Source organism: Beta vulgaris, chromosome 3 (genome assembly GCF_026745355.1).
Source record: "Beta vulgaris subsp. vulgaris cultivar EL10 chromosome 3, EL10.2, whole genome shotgun sequence".
Lineage (NCBI taxonomy): Eukaryota > Viridiplantae > Streptophyta > Magnoliopsida > Caryophyllales > Amaranthaceae > Beta > Beta vulgaris.
The window spans coordinates 19,759,557-19,773,946 of record NC_079204.1 but is presented as its reverse complement, the minus strand read 5'-3'; the positions used below and the strand labels follow the sequence as shown (position 1 = coordinate 19,773,946).

The following is a 14,390-nucleotide window of genomic DNA, read 5'->3' as shown; positions in this document are numbered from 1 at the left end:
ACTTACTCTAATGAGTAAGTCTTGAACGGGTATCTAGGCATATATGATGATGATTCAAACAACTTGTAGATTTCATATATAGCTAAATCACATTGCGTTTTCATACAATCTCATATCAAGAAACACAAATAAATCTACCTTCCCACCCTCCCCCGCCCCGCAACCTCCCTCCCCCCCCCCCCCGCCCCGTCAACCCTCCCCACCCTCCCCCACCTCCCCACCCTTGCCAACCCTCACCCCCCTGCACAGCATCCCCACCCTCCCCCACCCCTGCCAGCCCTCCCCTACCCCTGTCAGCCCTACCCACCCATTCCACCCTCCCCCACCACCTGCCCAACATCCCCAGCCCTCCCCCACCCCTGCCAGCCCTACCCACCCATTGCCAGCCCTCCCCTACCCCTGTCCAGCCTCCCCAACCCTCCCCACCCCCTGCCAGCCCTCCCCCACTAACTGCCCAGCACCCCCACCCCAACCCACCCCAAATAATCACTCTTTGAGCAAATACAAGCACATTTAACAACAAAAAATAGAAGTTTCCATCAAATTAAACAAAAATTAGAGAAATGTAAAAGAGAAGAGAGAGTGAGAGGGGATTTACCGCAAAAGAGAGTGAGAGAAGTGATGCTCCACAATAAATGCAGTAGTGGAGGAGAGAATGAACCAATGGAGGAGAGAAGGTGGCGCACTGGTGGTGCGTCAATGCAGTGGAGGAGAGAAGGTGGCGTGTTGGTGGTGCGTCAATGCAGTGGAGGAGACAAGGTGGCGGAGTTAGGGTTCGCGCAAAGAAGGTGGTGGTGGTGGGGATTTTTCGCTCGTAAAATTTTTCTAAGGGAGGGAAATAGGAATATAGATACTGTACATGCATGCGCGCAATTCATACCAAAAAAAAAAATAAACGAAGGGATGCGCCTTTTTTAAAAAGCGCAGCCCTACTAACACAGAAGGGTTGCGCTTTATCATAAAGCGCAGCCCTACTAACTGAAGGGCTGCGTTTTTTTAAAAAAGCGCAGCCCTTCTATTATGTAGGGCTGCGCCCTTTTATAAAAGCGCTGCCCTTCATGAATAGGGCTGCGGTTTTCTGAAAAGCGCAGCCCTTCTTGCGCAGCCCTTCTGTTTTTTCCCCTAGTGTCACCAGATTACATTAACAAGAAAAGGAGTTAGAGAAAGAGAGTGTATGTATGTTGTAAGTGTGTTTTCGACTGCTATTATTAGTGGTGGGCCTGGTGGCTATTGAGCTTCTGGCTGCTTGCAGTGAGCCACTAACGATTGTGAGTTGTGTAGTTCTTACACTAGTGGAAAAATGAAGAAGGGCTGCGCTGAAAAAGGCTTGTAGGGCTGCGCTTTTTGACAGCAGCCTTTCAATAGCAGCCCTTCACATTTTTAGTAGGGCTGCGCTATAAAAGCACAGCCCTTCACTATGAAGGGCAGCCCTTCATGGCTAGAAGGGATGTGCTTTAACCTAAAAAGCGCAGCCCTTCCTACCAAAAAAAAAAAAAAATTTTTTTTTGGCATTTTTTACTCATAATCTCACATTTTCTGAAATTATAAAGAATAGAAGATAAACGAAACGAAAATAAACCCAAAACAAAAAAAAGAACGAAACGAAAATGAAAAAAAAGGAACAAAAACTAATATACAGATCAAGAGAAGAAATTATAGATCTGAAAATACAAGAACATTAATCAAAACGAATATGAAAATACAAGAACATTAATCAAAACAAAGAGAAGTATACAAGAACATTAAATCAAAACAAAAAGAAGTATACAAGAACATTAATCAAAACAAAGAGAAGTATACAAGAACATTAATCAAAACAAAGAGAAGTATACAAGAACATTATAGATCTTAAAATACAAGAACTACCTCCAAACATTAACCTAATAATGTTTAAATACATAAAACAAAACCCTAATACATAATTAAGGGAAAAAAAATCGGAAATACTTAAAATGCCTATTTGGAGGCTTATTCGAACTCGGATGGCTTAAAAAGCCTACACGTCATGGCGTAGCAGTGCGTTTGACTCGTTGGCCCGTTCCGCTTCCGAAAAGGTATCACAATAGGCAATCGGACTCCGTCGGCATGATTCGTGCAAATCATTTCAGGCTTTTTGTCGCGTTTGTCGCATTTTCTGGGAGTTTTTGAGAGAGAAGAGAGGATGAGAGAGAAGGAGGAAAGGGAGGAGGGTCGTGAGAGAGAAGAGAGAAGGAGGAAAATGGATGAAGGACGTGAGAGAGGAGAGAGAATGAGGGATAATAGATCTGAAGCCCGCTCAATATTTCAAAGCTCGCGATTTTTTTATTTCAAATTTTTTTAAGAAGGGCTGCGCTTTTCTTCAAAAGCGCAACCCTACTTAGTCAGAAGGGCTGCGCTTTTTATAAAAGCGCAGCCTTCACTTAGTAGGGCTTCAGAAGGGATGCGCTTTTTCTAAAAGCGCAGCCCTACTAAGTGAAGGGTTGCGCTTTTCTTCAAAAGTGCAGCCCTTCTGTTATGTAGGGCTACGCTTTTGTACAAAAGCGCAGCCCTTCCTCCGCAGCCCTTCCTTTTTTTCCCCTAGTGTTAGGTTTTTTTCTTAATTTTTTTCTACCAACTCTTTCTTTTTTTTCATCTAATTGCAGTTGTTGATTTTGAGACCTCTGATATATAAATTGCAAGTTTGTGGATTTTTGAGTTGTATGAACTTACCAATTTTTATTTTTGGTATGGAATTGTTAATTTAAAGTTGTGAAATGTGAACTTTTATGAATTTTTGGTGAATTATATTTGTGAATTTTCGTGAATTATAAGTTGTGATATTTTAAATAATATATAATTGTGATGTTGTGATTTTGACATCAGGCGGTTGCTTTTTATTGCTCTATTGATGGATTTTAACGAGAGCAAATATAATACTCCCTCTGTCCCATAATATAGTACCTACTTCATTTTTGGTGGGTCAAACTTTAAAATCTTTGACCGAATATTCTCATTTGTATATATAAAAAAAACATATTCATGTGTGATCTTGTTAGATTCGTCTCAATGTATAGTTTCATAATATCAACCTTTTATATTTTTTATTAATATAGAATTGAATTTATTAAAGGTCAAAGTTACGTCTTGGAAACCGTGTAAAAAAGAAACAAGTACTATATTATGAGACGGAGGGAGTACTAGTTGAATATTGATTAGTTAATTCTTATGTTATATATGTTTATAGTTGTTTTTCACAATTATGAAAAGAAGATAAAGAGGGTAACCTCAAACTATTTTTATGGGGGCATAATGAAAATATAGTTAATTATAATCCAGATCTTCTTTCGACTCAACTAAGCCAACAAAATTTGGGAACGATTTGTAAATCTTGATCGACCATCGTAAATTGGTTTCAAATTTGAGTATTCGTCGTGCACAATTATAATTTTTGTTGTTGATGTTGTATTTGGATTATCTAATGTTTTATTGGAGTAGTTATGGATCATTATTTTTACTCGATACTAGCAAAACTACGCTACCCCTTGATCAAAATCCTGACTTCATCCTCGAGACCCGAGTAGGACCCGGATAGACCTGATCCAACCCCAACTCAATGTTGACCCGAATATAACCAGACCTATATAACCCGCTTGCCACCTTTACCTGTTACTAACCTAAAACCCCTTTTAAAAAAAATCTATTTCAGTTATCCTGATAAACAATGCATTAACCCGAGCAAATACTAAAACCAATTTTATCCAATTCACAACACTACGTCCAATTACGTGAAATAAGAATCCTAATCTTATTGTAGTTCGGTGAAGTTACGTGAGTTTAACTTATAAAAGTATTCGGATTCATGAAACTCTATATATACCGGATGCCCAACGAATAGACGAAACATAATTTTATTCCTCCATTCATATACAGAGAGAAAAAATCATAAATTTAATCGTAGGGTGAAGAGAAGAAAAGAAGTGAAAACATGTCTGAATTACAGAACGAAGTAGTAGATTGTGAAAGTCAGCAAGAAGTATCGGATTATGCAAAGAGTATCAATGATTGGCTGCCCGTGACGTCGAGCCGGAAAGCAAAGTGGTGGTATTCTGCTATTCATAACATCACTTGTATGGTTGGAGCTGGTATTCTTGGTCTTCCATATGCCATGTCTCAACTTGGATGGTAAAAACACTTCTCTATTTTCGCCCATATTCCTTGTCGTTGTTTAAAAGCATGATTATTCTTAATGATTTTATATACTCTTAATGGGTTGTTGTAGTTTTTTTATACCTGGTTTTCATGGTTAAAAGTTTGGTTTTTATGGGATAGTTGTCGTTTTCAGAAGCTTGACTCATATTGGTACTTTTTTTTTTCCAATGTGTAACGTTGTTGCTTGTTATCACTGTCAAAAGTTGATTATTGTTCTTAAAAGATTTGATTCATATTTGGGTTGTCGTCGAGAAGCTTGATTCATATGATTTCAACTGTGTAGATTTATTTTTGAGGTTATCATAGCAGTTAAAAGTTGGTTGTTTGTCGTGAAAAGTTTGATCATGTTTGATGATTGTCGTTCTTAAAATCTTGATTTGTGTTCTTAATGTGAACTTATTACAACTACGTTTGGACTTGATTACTTAAACAATCTCGAAACTCTCTTATGTTTACATATAATTAAATTTCATCAACATTAGAACTTCTTTAATTACTTATTGGGTATATTTACTTATTGGGGTTACCATAGTCCATAGAAGTTAAAAGTTGGTTGTTTGTGGTGAAATGTTTGAATCATATTGGATGATTGTCGTTCTTAAAATCTTGATTCGTGTTCTTAATGTGAACTTATTACAACTACATTTGGACTTGATTAATTACTTGAACAATCTCGAAACTTTCTTATATTTACATATAATTGAATTTTATCAACGCTAGAACTTCTTTAATTAAAGGATAAGATAACAAACGTTAATCCTAGAATTTTATCTTTAATTTAAACACATTATATTATATCCTATTATTATTACTTATTAATGACAATCATATGATATGTTTGTTTCAGGGGTCCTGGTGTGACAATATTAGTATTATCATGGGCAATAACATTTTATACACTATGGCAAATGGTGGAAATGCACGAGATTGTTCCAGGAAAAAAGGTTCGACGATAGATATCATGAGTTGGGTCAATATGCTTTCGGTGAAAAACTGGGGCTATGGACTGTAGTGCCACAACAATTAATGGTGCAGGCAGGTTGTGACATCGTTTATATGGTGACCGGAGGAAGATCATTGATGAAATTCTATAACATTGTTTCGCTGAATGGAACACCCATCAAGCTTTCCTACTTCATCATGATATTCGCTTCTGTACAGTTCTTTCTATCCAACCTACCCAACTTTAACTCTATTACTTCAGTTTCTTGTGTTGCTGCTGTTATGTCCTTAAGGTAACTTCTGCCTTCCAATTCTTCTGACTCAAGTATTTCATTTTTAGCTCTCAAACAAACTCTCATTCAACCTTAGCCTGCTCTAAATCATCTTTGTTAAAGAAATAGCAACAAAAATAGTTTTGATGAATTAAATTAGTTTCTATGTGAAAATTTCAGTTTTGATTAGTATTACCTCCGTTTCACAATACATGCATTGTTTGTTTTTTCACGCACTACAACGTTATTCTTTTGACATTAGTATCTTTAATTGTGTATAAGTAAAAGTTATGAAAAGTTGATATTTGAAATTCTTGCATTGAGTTGAATTTCACAAGATCCCACTTGACACTGTTTTTCTTACATATATTTTGAGAGAAATATTGTCAAATTTGGTTGATGAATAGTGCTCAAATGAGAACTGGTGCATGTATCGTGAGATAGGGGTAGTATAAATGTACAAGTGTGGGAAATAATTGTGTTAACCTGTTGTAGGTTAACCTGGCATTCAATATATATAGTGTTTATAATACAGACCTATGACTATGAAAGTACCCTTCTACCCTTTACAATATAATATCATCCCTTTACATATAATATTATCCAATACACCCCCTCAATCTTTACGGGGTGAAACAACGGATAGATTGGTACGATGTTTAGTAAATAAGTCAGTAGATAGGCCTTTAGTAAAGATGTCTGCAACCTGAGACTGTGTAGGAACATGTCGAACAATAAGACCTCCCTTGGCAACCATTTCTCGAACAAAGTGATAGTCAACATCGATATGTTTGCTACGATCATGATGAACTGATTAGCAGTGAGATAAGTAGCAGAGACATTGTCGCAATAGACAATCACAGGATGTGAGAGAAAATGGCCAATGTCAGCAAGAAGTTGCTTGAGCCAAATGTTTCTGCAGCTGTGTAGGCAACTGCCCTGTATTCAGCTTCAGTGGAGGATTTGGAGACAGTAGGTTGCTTTTTAGAACGCCAGGAAATTAAATTCTTCCCAAGAAAAACAGCATAGCCAGTAGTAGAACGTCGTGTGTCAGGACATCCTGCCCAATCTGCATCAGAATAGGCAATAATAATAGTAGGAGAGCTGCTGCTGTATAAATACAGCCCATAATCCAAAGTGTCCTGCAGATATCTGAAAATTCTTTTCACAACATGAAGGTGAGTAGTACGAGGAGCATGCATAAACTGGGACACCATATTAACAGCATAAGCAATATCAGACGAGTCATAGTTAAGTACTGCAATGCACCAACCATACTACGATAATCTGTGGGATCAGCAAGAAGTTCTCCATCAAGCAGAGACAATGTTACTCTAGAGACAACAGGAGTGGTAACTGGTTTAACAGTATGAAGATGGAATTTACGAAGTAAATCAGAAACATACTTATGTTGAGTAAAAATAAACCAGAGGGAGTACGCACAACCTGTACACCTAAGAAATAATGAAGATCCCCTAAATCCTTCATAGCAAATTGAGAAGAAAGAACAGAGATGAATTTGGCAACAAGAGGAGGACTACTACCAGTAAGGACAATGTCATCAACATATAAGACAAGAATAATGAGATGACCACGATATTTGAGAGTGAACATAGAAGTGTCACAACTGCTGCACTTGAAACCAATAGATAAAAGGAAGTTGCTAAACCGGGAGAACCATGCCCTAGGAGCCTGTTTTAAACCATAAATGGACTTTCTGAGACGACAAATATGAGTAGGTTTAGATGGATGAATAAAACCCGGAGGTTGACGCATATAAACCTCTTCATTAAGAAAACCATGAAAAATGCATTTTTGACATCTAACTGACGAATAGACCATTTAAGAGAAACTGCAATAGTAAGAACCAAGCGAACAGTAGTAGGTTTAACAACAGGACTAAAGGTTTCAAAGTAATCAATACCTGCCTGCTGATGATTGCCAAAAACAACAAGTCTGGCTTTGAACCGCTCCACAGAACCGTCAGAATGATATTTAATCTTGTAAACCCACTTACAACCAAGTAAATTCTTATCATAGTTGCGAGGTACCAACTCCCATGTGTCATTTTTAATCAAAGCATTATATTCATCTAACATAGCTTGACGCCAACGTGAGTCTTTAGACGCTTGTTTAAAATTAGTAGGTTCAGACTCTACAATTTCAGTGTTTAGATTCATTAAGACACGAGGCTTAGACACACCATCTTTAAGACGAGTAACCATGGGATGGTTGTTAGCAACAATAGAGACGACGAAGGAGGCAAGGGAGAGGTGGAGACAGGACTGACCAGAGGTGACGAGATAGCAGGCGGACTAGCCGGTCTCGACGAGAGAGGCGAGGGAGACCCAACAGGAACGGGGACACAGCTGAGAGCCTGCCGTCGAGAGAAGGCACACTCAGCGACCTAGGCGAGGCTGGACTAGGAGCAGCACGTGGCGCCTCGAAGCTAGCTTGCGCTGGGGAGTCAGCGGTGCAGCCAGCAGTCCGCACGGCCGAGGCCACTAGAGGCGAGGGAGACGGGCTCGCAAGTGGATGGGAGGGAGGCGCAGGGCCGGGTAAAACCGACGACGCAGAAGACACATCAGCGACATTAGTTAAGGGCCAGTCAAAGGTGAGGACTAAGGGTGAGGTGTAAGGCATACTAGGCACAGGACCAACCAAAGCACGATACGGAAATTTATGTTCATGAAATAGGACATGACGACTAGTGTAGACTTTCTTGGTAGTAGGATCAAAACATCGATACCCTTTATATTCCAATGCATATCCAATAAAAAAACAAGTTTTAGATTTAGGTTGCAGTTTGTGATTTTTAGAGTTCAGAAACAAAGGAAAGCATTCACATCCAAATGTTTTCAAAAATTGATATGAAGGAGGACGATGAAATAATTTTTCAAAAGGGAGAAACACCCCCTAAAACCGAGCTAGGTAATCGATTGATAGTGTAAGTAGCAGTATATGATGCATCAACCCAAAATTCCGCAGGAAAGTCAGAATGAATAATCATAGTACGAGCCATTTCAATGATATGACGATGTTTGCGTTCTGCAACACCGTTTTGAGCTGGAGTATGGGGCAAGATTTTTGAAAAATAATACCATTGTCAGAAAAATGTTGTAGAAGAGGAGAATTGTCAAATTCCCTTCCTCCATCACTTTGAAATATTTTAATTTTGCAATTAAAAAGATTTTCAACCATCTTTTGAAACATAAGGAATTTTGAATAAGCTTCCGATTTTCGACGTAAAGGATAAATCCAGGAATAGCGTGAAAAATCATCAACAAACACAACATAATAGCGAAATAATTGATTTGACAAAACAGGAGATTGCCAAAGATCACTATGAATTTTATATAATGGATAGGTAGAAATATGTTCAACAGAATCAAAAGGTAAACGATGTATTTTCCTAACTTACATCCTACATAATCATCATGAAACTTAGAGGTACATGTGATGTATTTATTTGAACATAATTTCCTATAATGCTAGAAGATGTATGACCCAGACGAGCATGCCACACGTCACCCGACTCCTTAGTGGCTAGGAAAGCAGAAACAGAAGGCTCAGGAGGGACAATGTTGGGCTGTAGAGGGTAGACACCTTGCTTACTGGTTCCCTGAAGCAGAACTTCCCCCGTTATCTGGTCCTTAACATAAACAGATTTTTTATCAAAACTCACAACACAATCATTTTCATGACACAACTTGTTAACTGATAATAAATTATGTTTTAAATTAGGGACATGACAGACAGATGATAAACGGAGGGGACGACTTGCAGTTTTTAAAGTTAAATTTCCAGTACTTTTAATTGGGAGTAAGGTACCATTACCAACTACAACAGAACTAGACCCAGTATAAGGAGTTTTATTAGAGAACGTACCATCCTGAGGAGTCATGTGCGATGCAGCTCCCGATCCGGGTACCAGACTGAGTCATTGATTTCACCACCAACAGACAGTGCAGCTAAGGCTCGAGTGACACTTTCTGAGGAGGAGGGAACAAAGTTATGATTGAAACGTTGAGGACAGTAGGCAGCTTGGTGACCTGGAAACCAACACAAACCACATGTATCGGAAATAGGGGTAGAGGTAACATTGTTACTATTCGATGAATTACTCCCTGCAGACGACAAATTATTAGTAATATAATCTAGGCAAGGCATACTATAGGATGACAAGTTAGAGAATTTACTTATACCATTTGAGCGTCCCCGATTACCATTGTTGTTGTTGTTTCCTCCAGAGCCACGATTATTATTGTTGCCACCATTCCAACCATTATTATTCCGAGCATGGTTGCCCCAACGATTATTATTACCACCTCGATTTCTGTTATTTCTTCCCCGATTTCTCCCTCCAGAATTATTCTGAGAGGAGGAAGGTGAACCAGTACCAGTAGATTTAACGGCAAGCTAGTAAGGCATGATGGGATGAGGAATCAGATGCATCCTTAGAAGATTTCAATCTTTGTTCATGCAGTAGCAACTTGGGACGCAAATCATCAAAAGTTATGGGGAAAGGATAATGCAGGAGGGTAGTAACTATATGATCGTATTCAGGAGCACGATCTAAACCAAAGAGGGTATACTGCACTAAATCCTGGTTCGACACAGGACATTGAATAGCAGCTAAGGAATCAGCAATCACCTTAATCTCACGTAAATATCCATCAATTGTCTGAGAATCAGTCTTTTTAATACGAGTTAACCTTCCCTTTAATTCCATAGATCGGGCCATACTAGCATGCATAAATCTAGTTTGCAATCTAGTCCAAATGTCCACAGAAGTAGATAAATCATGCACATCTACAAAAACATCCCTAGAGAGTGTGGCAAAAATCCAAGATTTTATTTGTTGATCCACACACAAATATTCATAGAACTGATTATTAGGAACAGAAACACCATGTTCATCAAGAACAGTTGCAGGGGGAATAAGTGCAGAACCATCAACCATACCAAGCAGATTATGGGAAAGTAATAAACAAGTAATTTGGGTTTTCCACAGCAAATAATCTTCAGGAGAAGAAAGAGTAATAGTTACCAAATTACTGAGATTAGGAGAAGAGAGTTGCGGGAGGGCAAATATCGATGAACTGGACGGCATGGAGTAGGCCGGAAAAAGGCCAGGAGTGATCGGCTGTTGAACAGCGCCGGTGGGAGAGGGAAACCCCGGCGGAAAACGCGGCGAGGCGCGAGATGTGGTGGTCGGAGTTGTCCAGCCGTGTGGCTGGGAGGCTGTGAAACCGGTAGAAGAGAAGGACGGCACAGCAGCAGTCGACGGCAGAGAGAGGCGGTTGGACACGCGACGGGTGGCCGAGACGAGCCAATGTGGTGCAGGCCGGAGGAAAACTCGACGGCGCGCGCTGAGAGAAGAGCAGCAGACCACGAGTTGGGCAAAGAAGGCGCCGGAGAAGGCACGGAGATGCCGGCAGAGGGTTGGACTGTAGTCGCCGGCGAGTACGGGCCAGTGGTCGGCGGCGCAAAAGGCTGTGTGAGATCAGCACTAGCAGCGGAAGAAAGGATCGAAGGATCCATGGCAGAGAAGAGAAAAAAATAACGATTGAAAAAAAAAAACGAGAGTTTGAGGTTTCTGTTTTTTTTTTTTTCTTTAGAAAATCTCTGGCTGTGATACCATGTACAAGTGTGGGAAATAATTGTGTTAACCTGTTGTAGGTTAACCTGGCATTCAATATATATATAGTGTTTATAATACAGACCTATGACTATGAAAGTACCCTTCTACCCTTTACAATATAATATTATCCCTTTACATATAATATTATCCAATAATAAATTTGAGAAAAAACAAAAAAAAATTTGAAAAACTAGAGAATAAGCAAAATGAGTTTGTCTTGTAAGACACCACCTAATTTTAAATTATAATTAGACAATGGTAAGTCCAATATTAAAAAGACAATTAGCCCAATAGTGAGTAGGTTAATTTTTTCCGATGACTAGTTTAATTCATTTAATGACTAGGTCTACTTTTATATTAAAATTAGACTGTCTCTTCTAATAATTTTTGAAGTAAAATTTAAAATATATATTGATAAGTTTATGAGAAGAGAGAAACAATATGATTTTATTAAAGTATGTTCAATAATGAACAATGACTACAGGAGTACATAGGAACTCTTATCCGGAAACAATCTTCAGAACGGATATTATTTTTAATACTTATCTAATACTTATTAGAAATAAATCATAAGATAATATTATATGCTAACTACTAATATATCCTACATATAAGTATTATATCCAAATTAACTACAAATATATCCTACAGATACTTATCATATCTTTTAGTATTCTACTTTATCTCTAACATATATGACTTTTATTAATGAGGTGAATAGAATTTAGGCATATTAAGAGGGAGTTGAGATTAATTTCTATCTTTTTTAAAGTGGGTTTTGATACTTGCATTGCTATTTAATTTGTATAAACATAATAACATTGGATATATTTGTTGACATGGGTGAAATTTATATGATTCAGCTATTCTGCAATTGCTTGGATAGCTTCAGCTATCAAGGGAGTAGAACCAGATGTTTCATATGGAAATAGATATTCAACATCACCAGGGCAAACGTTCGGGTTTTTGAGCGGCTTAGGAACTATGGCATTTGCTTTTTCAGGCCACAATGTTGTGTTAGAAATCCAAGCCACAATCCCATCTACTCCTGAAAAACTATCCAAAAAACCAATGTGGAAAGGATCTTTTGTTGCATACATAGTTGTGGCAATATGTTATTTTTCGGTAGCTTTTGTGGGCTACCTCGTGTTTGGTAACACGGTTGATGATAACATTCTAATCTCACTAGAGAAGCCGGATTGGTTGATTGCTGCTGCCAATCTATTTGTTGTTATTCATGTTATCGGAAGTTATCAGGTATTTAACTCATACTTCTTACGTTCTTTCTCAAATTGCTAAAATGAGATTTTTACACTATTCACTCACCACCTTTTTGATAGAATTTGTGGCGCACACGGAAGTTTTGATGGACCCGGATAGTATCATAAAATTGCATTTTCATTGATAATTAATTGTACAAGTATGTTTATTAGAGCTCATGTCTCTCATTTGCCTTGGTAGAACCCTTTGTTTCTAGCTTTCCTATTATCTTGTGTAGAGCTCACTTTGTTTGGCTCTTCTTTTATCTCATACAACTATTACATATTTATACTAGTTACATACTTAATTCTAGAATTTTCTATAATAATCTAATGCTAATACTTCTACCTACAAATATCTCTAGATATTTCTACAATTTGATATCTCCAGACTTTTCCACATCATTCTTCTAACTTAGAATTTTAACAAAATATATCTAGATACATCACTTAATTTTTCCACTTAATACAAGATTTTTCTTGAATACATTAGATATTTTCTTAGAATTTATATCTCTCACCTAGAATTTTCGAGATTAATCTTCAACACCTTTAACTATCTATTGTTATTTTTAAGTAAGTAGAAATATAATCATGTGGGATCTTGTTATATTCGTCTCGATATATACTTTCTGAATATCAAATTTATATAATTTTTACTAAAATATAATTAAAAATATTAATAGTTAAAGTTGTGTATTGGAAAGCGTAAAAACTCAACTGTTACAATCCAAAAAGATATTCAATTGTGTCATTTTCTTATAGCTTGTGTACTAATTTCTCACATAACTTATCTTTAGGTCTTCGCAATGCCGGTTTTTGACATGCTTGAATCTTTCCTAGTGTTGAAACGGAAATTCAAACCTAGTAGGACTCTTCGCATTGTAACCCGTTCTTCCTATGTTGGTAAGATGTCTTACCTTTTGAAATCTAAGAATTTAATTTGTGCAATACATTTGATTATAATTTTTGACAAAGTTAGTACTTCATATAAGTTACTGGTGTAAATAATGGCTTTTAATTTGTATGCGGCGCTTACCATGTTTATCGGGATAGCATTCCCGTTCTTTGGCTCGCTTCTCAGCGTGTTGGGGGGAGTTGCTTTCGCACCCACATCCTATTACGTAAGTTTCTATCATTCATTACATTGTAGGCTTATATGATGAACCAATCTAATAATAACATTATTTGTCTTTTGACTTATTGCAGATACCTTGTATAATATGGCTCATCATATGCAAACCCAAGAAATACAGTTTGTCTTGGTTCTGTAATTGGGTCAGTTTCTCAACTTTAAAATTCTAATGTAGATTACTTTTTATCCCTTTATTTTCTATTTTTCTCCTGGTTAACTAAGTAATGTTTCTTTATTTGTTGTAATTGCAGTTTTGCATTATATTTGGGGTAGCGCTAACAATTTTGGCACCAATCGGAGCTATAAGGGAGCTTATAATTGAGGCCAAGAGCTACAAATTTTTCTCATAGTCAATTATTATATTAGATTTGTAGTGTTAGATTTTTTTGATTCGGCAATTTACATACTTACACTTTTACTAAGTTTTCTCATATTTATACTTTTACATATATACAACTATGAATCCTGCCACTTCTAATGGGCGGATAATAATCTTGTGCTTCTTAATATAAAATGCATTGAATTGAAACTTTTTGTTAGGAAAGGGTGTTGTAGTGTTTGATTAATACGGAACAAATAAATGAAATAATGAGGATGAGAAAAGCAATTAAGAAGGTAAATAAGAAAAACACAAGGATTTACGTGGTTCAGTCAAAATAGACCTACGTCCACATGTGGGGGATTCAACCTTCTTCACAGAGAGAATAATACAAGGAGCCCTAAATACTAGAGGCTAAAAGTGTCTGTCAAACAATGATCACCAAGGGGTTCCTTTTATATCATAAGGAACCTTAACAAAACCCTAGATTAGACGCCGCACAAAAAATCCTAGCAGAAAACCCGTGTAGAATTGCATCGCCCGATTGTCCGGGCCAAACCGCCCGATTTTGGTGTAAATAAGGCTCGCCCAGTCCATCAGGCCAAACCGTCCGGTCGGGCGAGACAAAATTTCAGCTTGACAGTTCTTTGTA

At 37.6% G+C, this 14,390-nt stretch overlaps 1 pseudogene; it reads left to right on the top strand.

The window, feature by feature from the left end:
• Nucleotides 1–3,910: 3,910 nt before the first annotated feature.
• LOC104906993 (lysine histidine transporter 1-like) lies at nt 3,911–13,804 on the top strand (annotated as a pseudogene).
• The last annotated feature ends 586 nt before the right edge of the window (nt 13,805–14,390 follow it).